Below are 21873 nucleotides of genomic sequence, written 5' to 3'. Positions count from 1 at the left end.
AACTGAATTCCTGACTGGAACAGTCTGAAAAACTGGATGAACCGAGTTAATCTGGAGACAGCAGTAGTCCTTTATGAAGCTGCTCTTAGAAGGAAGTCTCTGGAAAGAGCATCCCTCTGAGGAAGCATTTATTATGGAACTGGAACAGCAGGGCTTAGCATCTCAGCATCCTTGAGGGTGAATCCTGACAAGGCTTCCTTCCTGTTTTTCTATTCTGCAATATACAAACGTTTCAAGTTGCCAAATATAAATGGACTATACATTATAAATATTTTTATAATTGTTATAATTGTATTCAACTTATGCATGAACGAAAATATTCTTTCATTGAACTGAAAGGGGAATTGTAGAGAGATCATCTTGTATATTGTGTGGATGCCTCACCTGTCAATTAAAAAGCTTAAAGCCTATGGCTTAGGCAGGAAAAAAGGAAATTAGGAGGAGAAAAACTGGGAGAGAAGGAAGTGGTGACAGGAGCCTGGAAAAATGTGAGGGACAGACACATGGTACCTGAGCACATGTATGTGACAAATATAAGTTAAAATAGTTGGGTTGTTTTAGCTATGATCTAGTCAGCATAGAGCCTAGCTATATGATCAAGGTAATTTGTAAATATATTTTGAGTCCGAGCCTTATTTCTGGAAGTATGAACTTGGAGGAAGAACTGGGGGTTAAATACAATGGAGGAAGGATTAATGGAGACAGAGGAGTCAAGGACAGAAAACCTACTAAATCAACTAACCTGGGTCCATAGGAACCCACAGGGACCCATAGAAACTGACTAACAAACAGAGAGCATGAATAGGAAAGACCAGTTCTCTGTACTTATGAAATAGTTTTGCAGCTGGGGCTGCATGTGGGATTCCTAAAGAAGGAGCAAGGGCTGTCTCTGACTACACTGCCTGCCTTTAGATCTCTTTCCCATTACTGGTCTGCCTTGTCTATCCCCAATAGGAGAAGATGCTCCTCTTCTTATTTCAAATTCATGTGTAAGGCTGGTTGATATCCCCTTGGCTGAGGAGAATAGGGAGTAGGATTTTACAGAGTGGGGGAGGTGAGAAGGAGGGACTGGGAGGAGAAGGAATGGAAGCTGTGATAGAGATGTAAAGCAAATGAATACTTTAATAAAAAAAAATCAACTTATTGCATACGTATGATTCAGGGTTTGGATTCGCAGTTCATTTTCATAATTCAATTACCTATCCAAGCTTTTGTCCTCCAGTCTCCAGTGTATAGGCTATTTTTATTTTTATTTCTTATATACTATGGAACTACATATATTTTATCATCCATTAAATTTTATTCTAAAATTATTCCTGTTATAGTTCGATACATTTTAAAGCTTACATTTTAAAATAGTCACATCTACAGAAAGGTTTATTGAGCATTTAACTGAGTTGTGTTGAATATGTATATCAGTTCAGGGAGAATTAATAATCAAATATTAGAAATTTTTCCGATATAATTTTTAAACTTTAAAGTGCTTTTAAAAAGTACTTAAGTTCATTTTCACTTTTTATTTTGTTTGTTGCTAGGTTGTTAAAATATTTTAAACTTTTGGATACATTTCTTGTATATCAATGTACTATACAAACTTTTAACTGACTTCTGTAACTTTTTGTAGACTTTCAATTTTGTTAATACATAATATGGATATTTATAATAATAAGTTTAAAGATTCACTATACTTTTATAGCTACATTTCATCAGGTTGAAATTTCTTCTATATCCTTTTAAAGTCTATTCTAGAAGCTAGACTGTTTCTTTGTAATTTTATAATCCATTTCAAAACAAATAATTTCTTATTTGGACTTCTTGTAAATTAAATTATTATAGTAATGCTATTACAAATCAACAAATGCTTTCTACTACATTATTTGCTGAGAGAATTTTGTGTTATTTGTATCTCCAAAGTATAATACAATTCTCAGTGGAAGCCTGTATATATTGTTTTAACCACACTTAATAGATGTATTGTGGTAATTTTATTAAAATTATTAATTATAAAATTTATGATTTTTATTCTGATATGGATGCAATATACTTTGATCATACTTATACTGTTATCTTCACTCATTTTCACCCTCCTACTTATTAGTATTTTTTTAAGACTTAATAGTATTATTGTTTAAAATCTTATGATTTTGTTTCTGAATATGTGAAAATAAACACACACACATATTTTTAGCACTATCTAATAATTCAATTTTTTCATACTAAACAAAATTTAAATTTTATGAGAATCAGTTTAGTATCCCTAATGCTGTATTGCAATGACTGTTCCATGGATATATTGATTTTTATTACTGCTTTATTCACATTAAATAGGGAATGGAAGCAGCTGAGTTGTCCATCAGGAGATGAATGACTCACAAATGTGATAAATGCAATAGTTTATATTCACCCAGAAAGAACTATGAAGTCATGATAATTTCAGGAAAATGGATGGAACTGGAAATTATTATGGTAGGTTGAAGAAGACAGATCCAGAAAGACAATATCAACTTTAAAAGTTTGTGTATAACATTTATATAAATAGGTGTGTGTGTGTGTGTGTGTGTGTGTGTGTGTGTTGGTAGTGGTGGTTGTTACATGTGCTTATGTCCTGAAAGTAGAAAATGTAACAGAAACAGAAGAAAATGGAGTACGTGTGACATGAGTGCTGATAATTGAGGGTAGGGAGGAAGGTTATCCGTATATTACAGGAAGGTAAAGTAAAGATACTTCAGAACACAGCATAATGACCTGTTTATGAAATGATCATAAAACCCATAGCTCTGCATGATAGCTTAAAGATTAATGAAAAATCCATGAGCACAGTATAGGAAACATTACTGCCATTTGAAATCGCTAGTACAACTAATCATCTTTTAAGTATAGACTTGCATTCTCAATTTATGAGTGAGTTTTATTCCTGTGCTTATTTTGTCTCTTCCTTATGGGTGATGTGAGTGTTCTTTCAGCTTTAACCTAAGAACAATCATGACAGAGACTTAGTTAGCAATAGGAATATATTGACATAATATTTCTTTATACATAAATATATATATTTATTTCTTTATATATAAATAAATATATATAAAGAAATATATATTATATATATTAAAGAGGACTCATATAAAAATCCAAAATATAATTTTTTGAACAGACTTAAGGGTCAGTCCAAGTGTGGTTGTGAAGTTCTGACCCAGAGAATAGCCCTGGGGCTGGGTTGAAGGCAGCAGGTATACAGCCCTCAGGACCTTCCAATTGATCCGAGATACTGCCAAAGCCCTAGTTCCCTCTGTGCTACACTGGGGTGGTGGTGGCTTGAGCCAGGATCCTCTGGGCTTCCCAACTGTCTTGTCTCCCCAGCACCAGTCATGTCCTAGGGATAGGTTGGGGGCCAGGCATAAGCCAGCCGGACAACTCCTGAGACCTCTAGGATACAGCGGGATCCTTGTCATTGTGGGGTTCAGTGCCCGTCAGAAGAGAGATGGTGGGGTCACCCGTGTAGTCGTCTTCCTCAGAGAAGTAGGAGCTCTCCCCTAGCTCAAAGAGCACAGGCAGTTCACTGGTCCCCGTGTCCACAGCGTCAGGGTCCAGCAGGAACAGAGGCTGAGCCGTGTAGTGCACCAGCTGCTTTTCTGAGTCAGATCTGGGAGGCTCTTGGGGAGATAGAAGCTCCTGAATGCTGGCCAGGCTGCTGTCCAGGTCAGACGGGCTCATGTCCGGCATGGTCACCGAGGGGCTGAACAGGTCCAGCAGGACGCAGGTGTTCACACTGAAGCCATGGCTTGTCAGCATGGTATGCAGGTTGTCCAGGTTGGAGTCCATGGCGTCCAGGTGATTCCTCAACTCGTTCCTGTCTAAGCGTGCTACGCAGAGACACTTCTCAGGGGGGAAGGGGTTGGCAGTGCCGCCGCTTGGGCTCCGGTTGTATCCATAGGGGTTATGTTTGAGGCAGAAGGGTTAGTCTTGCTCTCTTGAAGGATGGAGTCAGTGAAGGCAGTTGGGAACAAAGGGGTATCCATGGAGGATATGAGCCCAGGGCTCGACTCCAGTACCTGTGAGATGGGCTGGGGATTCTTCCTTGACATGGACCAGTGTGCTGCTGGACAGAAGCCTCTCAACTATGCCTGGGGAGGCCATAGGGCTGGTGGGAGCCAGCTCAGCGGTATTGGAGATTATGGGTTCATTGCTGGTGACAGCATCAGAGGAGGAAAGGCTAGAGCTGTTGTAGATGGCAGTCCCACGGAGCTTGGTGATTACTGAGTATGGACGAGGACCTTGTACATGCTCTGGGGAGTATTGTCGACCATACTTGGGGACAGAGTGTGCTGAGCTGCTGTCATTCAGCATCAGAGAGCTGCAGGGAAGAGACAGGTCAACTACGTACACAGACCTTGGTGGTACCCAGGTATACAGCAAGCAGAGGACACCAAGGCACAGGGTCAGAGTGGACAGTGTCGACATTCCCAGAGCCTCACTTCTTTCTCTTCACTCTAAGATCCGGATCGACTGCACCAGTGAGATCAGGAACTGAAAGATCTGTTGACAACGTTTTGCTGTCTGACATGCTTCCGTTGAAGACTGGCCACCTCTCGTCACGGGGCCTCGTTCTCGGCTGGTCACTTTTCTCTTGATGTTCTCAAGGAGATGTTCCTGGACACGCAGGAAACATGGATTCTGGAACTCGGTGTCATCCTTCTCAGGCTTGACCAGGACACCCTGCTCAAAGTAGACTACTTTTCGGAAGCCACAAATGCTGAGCTGCCGCACAAAGCTGGTCATGATGCTGTACTTGAAGTACTTCAGCAGCACATCCTTGGCAAACCGGCCCTGGTCAAACACGTGGAAGCTGTTCCCACTCGGGATCCGGCAGATGAGCGTGTCTGTGTCTGGGTCGCTCACAAAGGTCCACAGCTTGGTTAAGAAGGCCAGGTCATTGCAGGGCCCCGCTGCACCGGAACACACGGTCATCTCGGATGAAGTAGGCAGTGGCTGGGGTGGCGTTTTAGAAGAGTGGCTGACGGCTGCGCTAGGGTCATCGCTGCCCACTGCTCACACACAGCAAGGCTTCGCATGGCCACAGCCATCTTGCGACTGGTGCGCTCTCGCTAGGGCCGGACCTGTTGGCATAATTCTTTGCATTTCAATATTCTCTGGAAACAAAACCACATCTTTTAGATGAATCTGGGCATCTATATTTTATTGGAAGAAAATATGTAAAGAGTATAAATCTAGATCGGTAGATAAGAGGTTTGTAAAAATCTGAAATATATCTTTAAGAAAGTCTTGCAGTTTTTGACTTACTGATGTGGATATTCTATACTCTTACTTTTTCAGTCCTTACACAGCATCAGTTTATTAGTATTGTGGTATGTGCCAGTTATGAAAAAGCTAGGGCAGGATTTTGATAGGATCTCATTACGCTTCATCAACATTTTAATAAGTAGGGAAAAAAGTAGTTTCACAAACATAAAATGGAGGAGAAAAACAGACCTACCCAACACATGAACGAATTTGCATTTTAACTAACTTTCTTTCCCCTTATACCAAACACACATTCTAACTTGTTAGATCTAATTTCATATTGTTAGATCTAATTTCATATTCTTTATCTATGCCTTTATTTCTCTTTGCTGGTTTTGCCAAAGTGATAACTGCTGAGCAGAGTAAGAAGTTTAGGAGCCGTGGAAACTTTGAGGTGACCTTCATTCTTTGTCTCAGTTGTCCTGATACCTGTTGCGCCTTACGTCATCATCTCCCTAGGACCACATCTCCATGACTGCATCTCATCACCTCTAATAAAGTAATACTGCTTCCTTGCTGGAGCAACCATTCCTTCCACTCCTTGATCACAGAAGATTCCGCTTTTCCGTCTTATCATTAACCCAGCTATTTAGATCGATCTCAACAGCCTTCGTTGGCTTTGTTTCATAGAGAAAGCTTATTCCAATAGCCATTTCTTGGGCCCCAAGCTATAGTCATGTCTCTAGATTTATCTGTTTTTATTGTTTGTGTTCTTGTTCATTCCTTCATTGGTTATAGGTTTTTTTTTTTTTAGATCTTTCTCTCATAAGATTATTCTGTATCTAAACAGAGATTTCTGGATCAGCTTTCTGCAGGACTCCTTGTAAATAATTATCCAGTTTTTAAAGACTTACTTAAGGTTGTTTCCTTTTTGTTCACTTATTTTATTGAAATAGATTTTTTCTCATACATGTATGTCTTGATTATAGTTTCCTCTCTCTCTACTTCTCTAGATTTCTACCCACCTCCCCAACCCTCTGAATCAGCTCCTTTTGTTTCTCTCATTAGAAAAGAACAGGCTCCACAAACAACCAACCATTACAAAATAAAATATAATAAGATAAGGCAAAAGTTATCATATCAAAGTTAGACAGAGTGATAAAATGGGAGGAAGAGTCCCAAGAGTAGGTGCAAGAGTTAGAGGCTGGAGATCCATAAAAATAATAATAGCTGTAATATATAATCTGAGGATCTAATGCAGATCCTTGTGGTCCGATGCTTGCTGCTTCAGTCTATGTGACCTCATAAGTACCTTGCTTAGTTAATTCAGAGGGCTGTATTCTCCTGGTATCCTCTAGCTCTTTTATTCTTTCTGCCTCATCTTTTGCAGTATTCTCTGAGCTCTGTGGGGCAAAAATAGATGGAGCTCTATCTTGTAATGCCAGGCTGTGGGTCTCTGCATCTTTTCCAGTCAGAGAAAACCTCTCTGATGATGGCTGGATAAGGCACTGATTTATGAGTATAGCAGAATAGCACCAGGAGTCATTTTATTTATCCTTTGCCCCCATTTAAAAAGATGTATTGGCACAAGAGATAATTTTATGAATATTACACTAACCAATAGTGAAAGCACTAAGATTAAGAACTGATAAATGGAACCTCTTAAAACTGAAAATCTCTAACAAGGCAAATGATACTATCATTCACACAAAGCAGAAGTCTACCAAATGGGGAAAAAAAAACTTATCAACATTTCCAATACAGGACTAGTATAAAAATATATAAAAATAAATAAACTAGAAATCCAAATCCCAAATAGTTCAATTAAAAATGGAATATAGATCTAAACAGAGAATTCTCAGAAGAACTCAGTTTTCTGAGCAACACTTGACGAGATGTTCAACATACCTAGCCATCAGGGAAATCCAAATTAAAACTACTTTGAGATTTAATCTTACACTTGTCAGAATGGTTAAGATCAATAACACAAGGAAAAGTTCAAGCTGGCAAGGATGTGGAGCAAGGGGAACAATTTTCCATTATTGGTGAGAGTGAAAATTTGTACAGTCAGTAAGAAAATCAATATGACAGTTCCTCAGAAAGTTGGGAATCAATTCACTCCAAGATCCAGCTATACCACTCTTGTGTATATTCTGAAAGAATATTCTATATTTCCACAAGGATACTCACTCAACCATGTTCATCGCAGTTTTATTCATAGTATACAGAAACTGGAACAACCTATATGTCCCTCAAATAAAAAGTGGATACAAGAAAAGTGCTGTATTTACACAATGACTATTATTACTCAGATGCTAAAAACATGGTATCATGAAATTTGTGGGCAGATGAATAGAACTAAAAAAATATTCTGAGTTAGGTAACCCAGACCCAGAAAGATAAACCTGATCTGTGTTGCTTATGAGCAGATATAAGTGGTTATGTAAATGAGATTCAAGCTTCAGTTCATAAACAAAGAGAGGCTAGGTAAAGAGGAGGGTCTATAGGAAATACATGGATCTCTCTAGGAGTGGGAAATAGAATGTGTCTTAAATTAATCTGGAGTCAGATCATTAGCCATCAGGAAAATGCAAATCAAAACAACCCTGAGATTCCACCTCACACCAGTCAGAATGACTAAGATAAAAAATTCAGATGACAGCAGATGCTGGCAAGGATGCGAAGAAAGAGGAACACTTCTCCACTGTTGGTAGGGTTGTAAACTGGTACAACCACTCTGGAAATCAGTCTAGCGATTCCTTAGAAAATTGGATATAGTACTACTGGAAGACCCAGTTATTCTACTTCTGGGCATATAACCCAGAGAAGCTCCAACATACAACAAAGACACATGCACCACAATGTTCATAGCAGCCCTATTTATAATAGCCAGAAGCTGGAAAGAACCCAGATGTCCTTCAGTAGATGAATGGATAAAAAAATTGTGGTATATTTATACAATGGATTACTACTCAGCTATCAGAAATAATGACTTTATGAATTTTTAAGAAAATGGATGCATCTAGGGAATATCATCCTGAGTGAGATAACTCAGTCACAAAAGATCAGACATAATATGCAGTCACCGATAATTGGATACAAACCCCAGAAAGCTTTGAATACTCCAGAAACAACTCACAGACTGTGTGAAGTTCAAGAAAAAGAAAAAGAAAAACAATTCTTCTTAATCTTTACACACCAAGAAAACTTTGCCTATTTCCAGGTTACATTCAGTTTGACATGTACTTTATGCTCATAATAACTAGAAGATCTTAATGCACAGTATCAAACCTTAAAAAAAACAAGTACTGACAAAATTGTATTTGTATACTTCTACGCAAAAATTACTTAAAATCAGTACATTTATCTTTGATTTTTAAAATAAAGTTGTTCAATTAAAAAATAAACTGGAGTCAGATAGGGATAGAAGTGGGACAGGGAATAGAAGGATAGAGTATGAAAGAAGAGAGTGTGGGAGAGACACAATGACTGAGGCAACTAATATATTGGGACAACATATATGTATATGTGTAGATGCAAGTATGGGGAGGTCCAGGAACAACTCAAAGGGCTTACTCCTTGCCTTCCACTGTTTCTGGTTCTAGTTGCTACTCTACATAGCTGGCCTGGAAGGTTTCAGATAATTCTACTTATCTTTGCTCTCATCCCATCTTACCTTAGAAGTACTATGATGCCAGACAAACTCCACCACATGAGTCACTCTTTTTTATCCTCTTTGTCACTGTTTTTGTCTTTCTTTCTTTCTGTCTGTCTGTCTATTTGTTCGTTTGTTTATGTCTCTCCCTCCCCCCCATCTGTCTGCACCATCCTCTCTCATAATCTAAATTATTTTTTCCCCCACAGAATTTTGGAGGATCTAGCTACAGTTGTAAGCTTGAATAGCTAGCATTTTTAGCATTTGAATCCACTGACTTATTTCATTAGCCCTACAGATATTCTTAAAATACAGTTTCTCCCATTGTACATGTTTTTTAGTGTAAAGCACAATTTAGTCAACATAGTATTAGTGGAGTGGGGTGATAGAAGAAATGAAGTTTCAGTGAACAATTCTGTTTCTTCTTCCCTCAGACTACTATTTACTGAGAAAAGAATAATAGCAAACAGTGAAAGCAGAAATGCTGAGTTTCAGATAGAACTAGGGAGCTGTCCGACTGCAGTGAATAAAACACAAGTTGAATGTTATGATATGTCATGCCAGACCAGTGTATAATATAAGGTAACTAAGTCATATATTATAAATTGTGTGGTAAAATATTAATATAAATTTACTTACTGTTCAGTTATCTCACAAGATGTATATGTGAGTTCCTAGAAACAGAGCTCAATTTTATGTTAATTGTCAGACTGAATATTTCTTGTCTATCCACACTCTCTTTATATTAAATATAAAAGTAAAGTTTTAAAAATTAAATTTGAGAAAGAAGATCTTCTGCAGTTTTAAAAAATAATTAGTGTTGATTCTTATTTAAGTAGTAACCAGAGGCATTCATAGATTTCCAAAAAATACAGATATTTATTAAAGTCAATCCATACATGTTTAACAGACTTCAGCTTAAACAAAACCCGGTGTATTGTGATACATTATGTTAAATTATTAAAAGTTAATGAGAAATAGCATGATGGCTATATAAGCTTATAAAGTACTAAAAATAATTAATTATGTCATATCCTCATTCTTGAAATGTGATCTGACAGCAAAGTTACCTATGTATTTATATTCTATAGGTTGTGTTTTTCCCAGTAGATTTTGTGATAGTGTGTGTGTTGATGCAGATCTCTTTCCAGGTTTGAGTGTGGTCGTTTGTTCTCTGACCTCAGCTCTCTGACTTATGCAGGAAAAGTTATTGATTTTTCAATTGTCTGTTTTTTCCCCATCCTGGCTTAGTGTCAGTTGATTGACTTTTACCCTCATTATGGAGTACAGTTTCTTATTTATTTGAAAACCTCATAGATTTTAGTTGCAGGACCTACAGTGTACATTTTCTCACTTTTCTAGTTGAATATGGTTGTTGTTCTTTCCACAGTCTTCAGTGTCATTCTGGCTTGAGTTTCTTTTCGGATGATATTATGCTATGTAAAAATAGTTCCATTCCTTCACATCTTGTATTTCAGAGTTTTTAAAGAAGAAGAAGAAGAAGAAGAAGAAGAAGAAGAAGAAGAAGAAGAAGAAGAAGAAGAAGAAGAAGAAGAAGAAGAAGAAGAAGAGGAAGAAGAAGAAGTAGAAGATGATGAAGAAGCACAGCATGATGTGTGGTATAGACTTAATTGTCACTTCCACAAAGATATGACACTTCAGTGCATTTTCCCCCATATCAATAATTTGGTCTGTCTAGTGAATGAGGCCTATTCCTGGCTTATTCCTTCCCCTCGTTTCTCTGTTTTATAATGCTTTTATGTAGTCATACACTCTGTATCTGACTCATCTAGTTTGTTTACCCACATGTGCTGACCAGTATTAAGCTGAACAGTCAGATAAGATCTTTGGAGAAACCCACAGTTCTCTATCCCCCTTGTACCCTGTCTCCCTCTCCGTCTCTCTCTTTTTCTCTCTTGCTATTCCTATTTCGGTCTCCATGTCTCTATTATTCGCTGCTTTATTATCTGGAGAAAGGGACTCTTATGGAATATGGACCTTGCTGTTTTAGATTAATCTTTCTGACAAGCAGCAATCCTGTCTCTGTCCAACATTAAGATTACAGGTATGTGGCCATGCCTGGATTTTTACATAGGTGCTCAGAACACACCCTTAGGTACTCATCTTTGCACTGGATGTGCTCTTATTCACATTAAGAACTAGCTTAACAGACCTCTGCATCTTTAAAACTATTATAATACTTATGATATAGTGTTCAATGTAGACCTAGTTCTACAAAGCAAAACAAACAAACAAACAAACCAGCTGGATATGAAGACCTGCTAATCCTTTTTTTTGCCTGCATCAATGAGTGTTATAGAAATTTACATACAATCATGACAGTTGAAGTTCAAAGATCTATTGCTATAAATAAATGTTTGAATATTCAGTACAGACTGGAATTGAGCTACTGAAATTTTATTCAATCATGTGTTATAAGGTAGTTCTCTCAAACACCTTCAATTGACTTAATGTGGTTGGCACATAAAGTATAGGTATGATGACTTTTTTCTTGCTTTTGTTATCTTAGATAGGACCACTAAAATAGACTTAGACATTGAGTGTTTTTGTGTACCATTAGGAGCCTCACATATCTAAATTTAGATCCAGCATATCACCTCACAGTGAAAGCATGTGTTCATATTATTATATTTACCTTATTCAGAAACCGTAGGCATGATGAAATACTAAAGAGATTTCTTAAATCTATATAAAGATATTTTGTGTAGACATATAATATGAAACATATACAAGGAGCAAATTCTACCCTCTTTTTAGTATTTTTATAGACATATTAAGAAGATTTTTTTTTATTCATACCTTTCTAACTTCCTGGTTAGGATAAGAAAGTATGCATTTATTAGCTGGTATAGAAATTAAAGTTTATCTTCTCTGCATATTTTGGTAAAAACAGAGAAAAATATCTGCCTATAATGTTAATGTTTGAAATTCAAACTTAGTTTTAAACTATGCATTTAGATCTTCTATAAGTATTTATTATAATCCATTGGGGAATACCGTTTTAAAAACTGACACTACAGGGGATGACATGCCCAGATTTTATCACAAAAAAATGGGGTTGCATTTCATTTAAGAGATTTTTGATTCGGTTGAAAATAAGGAATAATGTTTATTCTTAGTTTACAGAAAAGACATTTCTAAAACAATAAATCAGACAATTTTACAACTGTGAACTTTTGACAAAAATTTGACTCACGCAAGCAACACTTATTTTAGAAAAACTGTATCACCTTAGTTTTCCTAATCCTCTTGAGTAAGTGGGGTTAATTTAGGTGTCTCTGGAAGAACTATGTTCATATGTCAAGTTAGAGTAATAATCTTAAGAAAGCTCTTGTTATTCTTGTGTATTTCAAAAGTATGAAGCATGAAGCAAGAAAGTCATTTCTGAATAAATCATTCTTTAATTCTCCTTGTTCTTTCTTTCTCCCTGTTTCCCCCTCACCTGTCTACACTTCCCTTCCCCACCTTTGTCTGTCCCTCTTATATACCTATTATGAGAATTGACATTTGAGAGAGATAAAAGAGAAAGCCTGGTGTTGATTCTGTGATATATACCTTTAGTACCAGTACAAAGAAGACAGATGCAGGAGAATCTCTGTGAGTTAATGGTCTACACAGCAATCTGCAGGGCAGTCAAGTTTACACAGTTAAAACCCCATCTCTGCAAAAAGGTTAGACTTGGTAGTATACACACACACACACACACACACACACACACACACACACACACACACAATCACACCCACACATACGACAAGCTTAAGCCTCTTTTATATTGATTATATAGATTTGTCATCAATAGTTTTTATTTAGTCTTTTATCAGTATGTTTTGTTTCTATCTATAATTCTGCCACTGACTGTACAAATGTGTACCTGCATATACACACATATAATATACACAGATACAGGGATATTAAAATAAATGCAAAAATCTAAAGAAATATAAATCAACTAGTCATTTAAATTCAGAACCCACAGGAAGAAGAGACTTTCTTTATTTAGCATTTATTGTGGTCTAGAAATGTCTCCTACGTGTTAATATATTACAAGTGTATACTAAATTTTTCTTAATGGTTCTTGAAGTTTGAGATTTGGAAGGCAGTTAGGACTAAAGGAAGTTGGGGTTAGGCTCCCTATTATGAAATTATTTAAAAGAGGAAAAGGAGTCATGGCTAGTTCTCTGCCTGTGAAACACCCTGCCATGTAATGTTACTGCAAGAAGTTTCTTCGCTTGATACTAAACAGCTGTAGGTGACATCATCTTGAAGACTACAGTCTTCACAATGTTCAGCAAAACCACCTCATAATTGTTTGGAATCACCTAGTTTTAATATCAGCAATAAGAAATTGACAAACAATGTTGTATGTAAGAACAAATTCTCCTCATCTCTTGATTTCAACAGAAATTAAATAGGGAGTTTTTGTTTGTCTGTTTGCTTTTTTTTCCTGCATAAGAGAAAACATTCCCAGGATCTGAGGATCTGACTGCTCCTTTTCCTATTGCACTGTCTGGCATTACTATTCCTGGGTAGTGAGTAAGTCGAATAAGCCAAGGTGCTTATTATATCTAATTTCAGTCATCTTTATACACATCTGCCCACTGTGAGTTTCTTCCTCTCAGTTCTCTGCCTGAAGGTAAATCTTCTGAAGAATGATATGGATTATATTAGATTATGTTAGAATGGGAAGTGCGAATCAAAGGGAAAATTCTAGTCAACCTGTCATGACCATTACACACTGTCATTTTTATCAGTGATTTTATATTCCCATTATTTCCAATTTTGAAAGAAATAGCATATTGCATATTGATATAGATCTTCAGGCAGTAGCATACTTTACCATTGTAGTGAGAAAATTCACTTACTACATCAAATAAATGAATGCTATAACTTTGATTAATTAACAACATGTATCTATAAATCATGATTTTAATGTAATTTGGGGATACAGTTTGTTTGCTTTTTATTGAGAGGGTCAATTAACTTCAGTGGATTTGAAGACCTATGATATAATCTATTAAATCAATGTCCAATAAAATGAGTAAAATAGAGAAAAATAGCCATTGCTAATGGAAAACACCACAGTAATGCTGATATTAAAAGGTCAGCTGTGCCATCTTTATAATTGCTTAGTGCACCACTGCTTAGCTAACTTATAACCTAACTCAGGGTAGAAAATAAAAGCCCTGCATCCTTGAACTTTCTTTAGCTTTTGAAGGGGAAAGTGAACTTCATATTAATTTAATATCCAAACAACTGACTATATATTCTTGTATATTCTTCTGTCCATAGCCCGTGTCTAGGATATTATCATAGAATAACAAATGCAATTAACATGTGATTAATTATTAATTATGAAGGTCGAGTTATCTAAAAACATATGTTCAAGGACAATATAAACTGTAATTGCAATGTGATTTTTAAAAATCTCCTGAGCAAATTTTTCATAATTTTGTATGAAAAAATACATAAAGCTATTCAAAAAATTTTAGGAATGATTAAATAATTGTAAATATTATTTACAGATATCTGATATCTAATACAGATAAGAGAGATATCAGTAATAGCATCTACAGTAGTCAATCAATTCATAGTACCTTCCATATACACCATATATGGAAAAGTCAGAATACTACAAGGATTGTTGACAAATGTAAGGAAAACAAAATAGCTCTTGAGGCTTTTGAAGCATCACAAGAAGCCAAGGTTTAAGTGAAGAGATGATAGAATCAGGAGATTATTGTGTCTGAGCATATCTGAAGCATGTCCCTTGAGGACATCAAAAACAACTATTGGTGGAGACATCCACTTAGGTATCTTAGACATCTTAGAGGATGAGCAGGTATAATCTCTTATTTTGGTAATATGATGAGGTAAATATTATACAAAGGAAAATGATGAAAAACCTTTAGAGGCCAAACAGTATATCCCATTAAGTTTAAATGGATATGCTAAAGTGAATGGGGAAAATCTCATGAGGCCTCACTTGCACAAAAACCTAGATGTATATAAGAAAATTTGGGAAATGAAGGAGTAGGTGCCTTCAGGGAAGACACTCAATTTGTTAAGTACCAATGGCCAGCCCTGGAAAACACAGATACGTTATACTGATTACACATGTTATATTTAGTAATACATATGTACATATATACATGCATGTAATTCAGGTGGTAAGAAAAGGAAAGTAGGGAAGGATATATTGGGAGGGTTTGGAGGGCTGAAATAGTTGAAATTGTATTACAATGTCAACAAGTTGGAACCCTCTCTTTGAGAGCTGGAAATGTAAATGGAATTGAGGATTTCAGAGGTCATTTTCTAGCATCTCAGTTTCCTTTTGTAAAAGATTAATGGAACTTCATTATCTACTTTCATTAATTGCATTAATTAGTATCACATACTAATACAGATAATCACCACTTTTGCAACACTTATGACAGGGGTCTAAAAATTTGCTGCCTTTTATATTGTTCTCGAGATTGTCACGTTTTATTTCAACATACTATGTAGCACAGCTTCAAAAATCACACTTGAAATATAACTCCCTTCAACAGAATAGTAAATAAGTCAATTAGAAGTTAAAAGATATATAACATGTACGCCATATAGCACACATTTAATGGTTGGATTGCATAGACGCATAGTGAGCTTCATGAGTATTAGATTGACTTATTTGGAGAGTTTGGTGAAACTTACCGAGAATATGCTAAAGATGCAAGTGTTTTTATTTTATTTTGTTGTAATTCATATATTTTCATTTTTATTTTTATTGGATATTCTCTGTATTGTTCCAATTTTAGTATATGTGATGCCGAAGCGAGCACTGGATATTCTCTGCATTTAAATTTCAGATGTTATCCTCTTTCTGCCAATCCCATCCCCCATTCTCCTCCCATTGCCTTCATGAAGGTGCTCCTTGTCTCAACCTTTCTTTCACACTTCAGTGCCTTGGCATTCCCCTACACTAGGAAAATAACCCTCTGCTGGACCAAAATCCTCTCCTTTCCTTGATGCCAGAGAATGCCATCCTCTGGCTGCATATGCACCTGGAGCCATGAGTCTTTCCATGTGAACTCATTGGCTGGTGTTTTTGTCTGTGGGAGCTGTGGTCAGTTTGGTTAGTTTATAATTTTGTTCTTCACATGGGGTTGCAGACCCTTTCAGCTCCTTCAGTCCTTTCTCTAGCTCCTTCATTGGGGTCCCTATATTCAGTCCGATTGTTAGCTGGAAGAATCCTCCTCTGTATTAGCAGGGCTCTGGCAGAGTTTCTGAGAAGGTTTGCATAAAAGATTCCTGCCAGTAAACACTATTTGACATCAGTAATAGTGCATGGGTTTAGTGGCTGCATATGGGATGGATCTCCACGTGAGGCTGTCTTTGGATGATCTCTTCTCCAATCCCTGCTCCTCTATTTGTCTCTTTATTGCCACCAAGTGGGTACTATACACTCGTTTTTATTTTATTGTATTTTATTCTTCTATGAAACATTTTTGGCCTTTTTTTTTTGAGCTTCATATGATCTGTGAGTTGTTTCTTGGTTATTCAGAGCTTTCTGGGGCTAGTATCAAATTATCAGTGACTGTATATTATGTCTGTTCTTTTGTGATTGGGTTACCTCACTCCCGATGATATTCTCTAGATACATCCATTTTCCTAGACATTTAATAAAGTCATTGTTTCTAATAGCTGTGTAGTATTTCATTGTGTAAATATACCACAATTTTTGTATCCATTCATGTACTGAAAAACATCTGGGTTTTTTTTCCAGCTTTTGGCTATTATAAATAAGGCTGCTATGAACATAGTGGAGCATGTGTCCTGGATCTCCTGTATGTTTTGGGTTTGGAGCTTTTTGATGTTTACATCTTCTCTGACTGTTTTGTCTATGTTTTCTACATTGTCTTTGGCCCCTGAGATTCTCTCTTCCATCTCTTGTAGTCTGTTGGTGATGCTTGCATCTGTGATGCCTTATTTCTTGTTTAGGTTTTCCATCTCCAGGGTTGTCTCTTTTTGTGTTTTCTTTATTGTTTCTACTTCCATTTTCAATTCTTTCATCTGTTTGGTTGTGTTTTCCTGTAGTTCTTTGAGTGATTTTGTATTTTGTCTTTAAAAGCTTCTATTTGTTTATGTCTGTCTTCCTGTGCTTGTTTAAGGAAGTTATTCATGTGCTTCTCAAAGATCTCCATCATCGTCTTTAGGTATCATTTCAAGTCTCAGTCTTCATTTTCTGGAATATTTGGCAACCCAATGCTTGCTGTGGTGGGAGAGCTGGGTTCTGTTGTTGCCAGGTTGTCTTGGTTTCCATTGCTTAAGTTCTTTTATTTTCTTCTTGCCATCTTGTTATCTGTGATTATACTTGGTCTTCTTGTCAGTGACTGGCACCTCTCTCTCTCCTGTGGATCTGAGGTCCTGTGAGCTCAGGAAGAATATTGCTCCTGAGTATTTGGCTTTTAGTGGGCAAACAGTGAGTTCTGGTAGCAGTGACTCAGCTCTGTCTTTATGAGATCAGGTGTGGGAGCTCTTGTGAGGCTGTTCTGGGTGCTCAGTCCTCTGCCCACATGTCCTGAGTACTATTGGCAGGGACCTGGCTCTTTCTCTAGGCCAAAATGGACCATTTTCCAGACAGCACTGTACTCTCTGCTCTCTGAGAAAGCCTGGTGTACTCTCCTCGGGCCTATGAGCCAGGGTCCCTTCTGGTCCAGGTGTTAGAGGGCCTGTAGAACTGAAGTTAAAGCACTGCCTTTCTGGGGCAGACCCCGGTTCCCACTGACAAAGGCCTGTGCCTTACTGTGGGCCTGTGTCTTTAGTCTGTTAGTGTTGGGCTTTCTTTGCAGATCAGGGGTCTCTCTGCCAGAGGCCCAGCCCTTAATGTGGGCTGGAGGGGCTCTTTTTCCATGAGCTGATGTCCCATATTTTGTGGATCCACCAGACTGATTTTCAGAGTGGTTGTACCAGCTTACAATACCACTAATAGTGGAGAAGTGTTTCTCTTTCTCCACATCCACACCAGCATCTGCTGTCAACTGAGTTTTTGATCTTAGCCATTCTGACTAGTATGAGGTGGAAAGCTCAAAGCATATATTGAACCACACACAATTATAGTGGGAGACTTCAACACCCTACTCTCATCAATGGACAGATCATGGATGCAGAAACTGAACAGAGACCCAGTGAAACTAACAGAAGTTATGAACCAAATGGATTTAACAGCTATAGAATATTTCATTTTAAAACAAAAGAATATACCTTCTTCTCAGCACCTCATGGCACCTTCTTCAAAACCGATCATATATTCGGTTACAAAACAGATCTCAACAGATACAAGAACATTGCAATAATCCCATGCATCCAATCAGATCACCATGAACTAAGGCTGGTCTTCAATATCAACAAAACAACAAAAAGTCAGCATACACATGGAACCTGAACAATGCACTACTCAATGATAACTTGGTCAATAAAGAAATAAAGAAAAAAATTATAGACTTTTATAATCTAACAAAAATGAAGGCACAACATACCCAAACTTATGGGACACTAAGCAGTACTAAGTGGAAAACATAGTTCTGAGCTCCTCCAAGAAGAAAATGGAGAGAGCATACACTAACAGCTTGACAGCACACCTGAAAAGTCTAGAGTAAGTATTTTTATAACAACCATTCTGTGGCTTACAGTTTCTTACATAATAAAAGCTCCAAAATTAAACTTGGCCAGTTTGTAATTCTTATTTGACTCATACTTTAAAAATTATTTATACACATATATATGTATATATATAATTTTGTATACACAAATATAATATATATTATTTAAAATGTATATATATATATATATATATATATATATATATATATATTGCAGTGAGGTGATAAAAGAGGATACTTTACTACAATGTAAAGAAAGTAAATTAACCACAACAAAATCGCACTTGTATTAAAGTGCATCTTTAATGAATGTTCAGTTTACAAAATCACAATGTTAATCACTTTTTTCATTAGAGAATATTTGAGCCCATAATGGGTACTAACCGTATATTCTATTATCATCACAGAGAAGAGGTACTTGGTCATTATAAAGGCAATTTAAGCTTACCCTGAAAAACTCCTCAGGAAGTATAACAGCTTTGAGTAGCATTGATCCTGCAATTGAATGGCCAATTTGCTTTCATTATAAATGAACTACGAACAAGTCAAAGGCTGCTCCCACTATCTTCAAAGCCCCATGTCCATGTTGAATCCTTGCTTCAATACTCTTTTTTTTTTCATTCTTCAAAAGACTGGCTACATGCCATGTTCCATTGGACACATTAGCTTCTTCAAGAAGTTTTCACTGACCTCATTTAAAGTACCAACTGCCGTCACTATCTTCGATTAAGCTGTTTTATTATTCTTCATTTCACTAGTTGATACTTACTCATGAAATGCCTTTTGAGTATCCAGAATGTGTCAGGCACTGTCACAGGAATGAAGATTAATGCATAAATGACAGGATAGAAATTTACTCTAAGAAAAATATTCATATTCACTAAATTTTGTTATCTCCCAACAAGGACATAGGCGATCAATCAGTTCTTAGTTTGGGAGGAATGTCCTTAATGACTCAAATAGTTAGCATTCTTGCCAACACTTTGTAAGTTTATTCTTTTTCTGACTTTGTTTTTCTATGTCATAGAGCCTATCTCTTCTCAGATTATGTAAAATATTAAACATTACAGACACAATCCTATTCGATGCATTTTATAATTTCTTGTCCATTTCTCAACAATTAATCAGAATGCAGGTAAATCACTTTCCTTATAAAAATACTTGTCTAAGGCTTTGGGTAGATCATTATCAGATATTTCCTAGTGTCTCTAGTTACTTTGTTCTTCTTAGTTGAGCTCCTTGGAGTTAGTTAGTCTGTTTTCTTGTAATGAGGCACTCTTCTAAAACATTTTATTCAATAATATTAGAGTTATTAATTGATGCAATGCAACTATATATATTCGTGAGGTATATTGTGTAATTTCAGTACATGTTTTTATGTATAATGACCCAATCCAGTGTATATGGCAGATCTATCACTTCTAAAACTAGTTCTATGTCTTAAAATATTCAGATTCTCTTTTATACCTATTTTCAATATACAGTCACTTCCTCAGCTATAATATCTGTATTATTCATTGTAGCATTAGGATTATTTTTTTTCCCAATGAAGTACAAATTTGTATTAATTAACTAACCTTCTTCCACCCTTTAATCTTTCTAAATCTTGGACACAAAATAGTATTCTATGAGATAATTTTTTTTGTGGGTGCAGCGGAACTTTATTGATGGTATTCAAGAGAGTAGGGAGGGCTCCCTAGGCCCCTATTATTATGGGGGTCTAGGATGGAAATTGTGAGGGAGATGCTCAGTGTTGGGGGCCGAGTTGGGATGGGACTCCTCAGCAACTGAGGGCCTCTCTCTTGCTCTCAGTGTCCTTGCTGGGGGGTGGGTGGTCCAGGGTTTCTTACTCTTTAGAGGCCATGTAGGCCATGAGGTCCACCACCCTGTAGCTGTAGCCGTATTCATTGTCATACCAGGAAATGAGCTTCACAAAGTTGTCATTGAGAGCAATGCCAGCTCCAGCATCAAAAGTGGAAGAGTGGGAGTTGCTGTTGAAGTCACAGGAGACAACCTGGTCCTCAGTGTAGCCCAGGATGCCCTTTAGTGGGCCCTCAGCTGCCTGCTTCACCACCTTCTTGATGTCATCATACTTGGCAGGCTTCTTCAGGCAGCATGTCAAATCCACAACAGATACATTAGGGATAGGAACACGGAAAGCCATGCCAGTGAGCTTCCCATTCAGCTCTGGGATGACCTTGCCCAAAGCTTTGGCAGCACCAGTGGATGCAGGGATAATGTTCTGGGCTGCCTCACGGCCATCACGCCACAGCTTTCCAGAGGGGCCATCCACAGTCTTCTGAGTGGCAGTGATGGCATGAACTGTGGTCACGAGCCCTTCCACGATGCCAAAGTTGTCATGGATGACCTTAGGCAGGGGGGCTAAGCAGTTGGTGGTGCAGGATGCATTGCTGACAATCTTGAGGGAGTTGTCATATTTCTCATGGTTCACACCAATCACAAACATGAGGCATCGGCTGGAGGGGCAGAGATGATGACTCTTTTGGCTCCAACCTTCAAGTGGGCCCCAGCCTTCTCCATGGTGGTGAAGACTCCAGTAGACTCCACAACATACTCAGCACCAGCATCAGCCCATTTGATGTTAGCGGGATCTTGCTCCTGGAAGATGGTGATGGGCTTCCCATTGATGACAAGCTTCCCATTCTCAGCCTTGACTGTGCCATTGAATTTGCCACGGGTAGAGTCATACTGGAACATGTAGACCATGTAGTTGAGGTCAATGAAGGGGTCGTTGATGTCGACAATCTCCACCTTGCTAGATCCTGAGCAGAAGGCAGCCCTGATAACCAGGCGCCCAATGCGGCCAAATCCGTTCACACCGACCTTCACCATCTTGTCTAAGGGATAGGGCTGGCACTGCACGAGAAGATGCGGCTGTCTGTAGAACAGGGAGGAGCCGAGATAATTATTTTTAATCCCTACACATAAATGAGAAGACGTTGTATTGTGCTTGTTTTTCGGTGCTTGGTTAATTCTTATGATACATTTCCCTCTGTGGTTATTCATGTTCCTAAAAGTAAGAGTTTATTCTTTTATCACTTAAGAATATTCCGCTGTGTGTTTTATACAATCATCTACAGATGAACACTTGGGTTGTTTGATATATTTAAAATAAATGCAAAAATGCTCATATTCCTTCAACATACCAGGTCCCTTTTATTTTGGTATATACTTAATAATGAGATTCTGGATCAGAAGGTAGTTTTACTTTTATTGTAAGTTTACTGTTGTTTTCCTTGAAGGTAGTTTTATTTTTATTGTAAGTCTAATGCTGTTTTCCAAAATGACTTACTGATTAGA

At 37.3% G+C, this 21873-nt stretch overlaps 2 pseudogenes across 2 annotated transcripts; both read right to left on the bottom strand.

The window, feature by feature from the left end:
• Positions 1-3420: 3420 nt before the first annotated feature.
• On the bottom strand, positions 3421-4962 carry LOC308435646 (heat shock factor protein 1-like; annotated as a pseudogene). Its single transcript has 2 exons — positions 4470-4962; positions 3421-4348 (listed from the first exon to the last, which is right to left on the bottom strand). The product of its transcript is annotated as a heat shock factor protein 1-like (transcript).
• A 15348-nt stretch (positions 4963-20310) lies between these two features.
• Positions 20311-21455, bottom strand: LOC308435802 (glyceraldehyde-3-phosphate dehydrogenase-like; annotated as a pseudogene). The gene has a single exon. The product of its transcript is annotated as a glyceraldehyde-3-phosphate dehydrogenase-like (transcript).
• Between the last annotated feature and the right edge of the window lie 418 nt (positions 21456-21873).

This window comes from Micromys minutus (genome assembly GCF_963924665.1).
Source record: "Micromys minutus genome assembly, chromosome: 23".
Taxonomy (NCBI): domain Eukaryota; kingdom Metazoa; phylum Chordata; class Mammalia; order Rodentia; family Muridae; genus Micromys; species Micromys minutus.
This window is presented reverse-complemented; position numbering and strand designations above follow the sequence as displayed.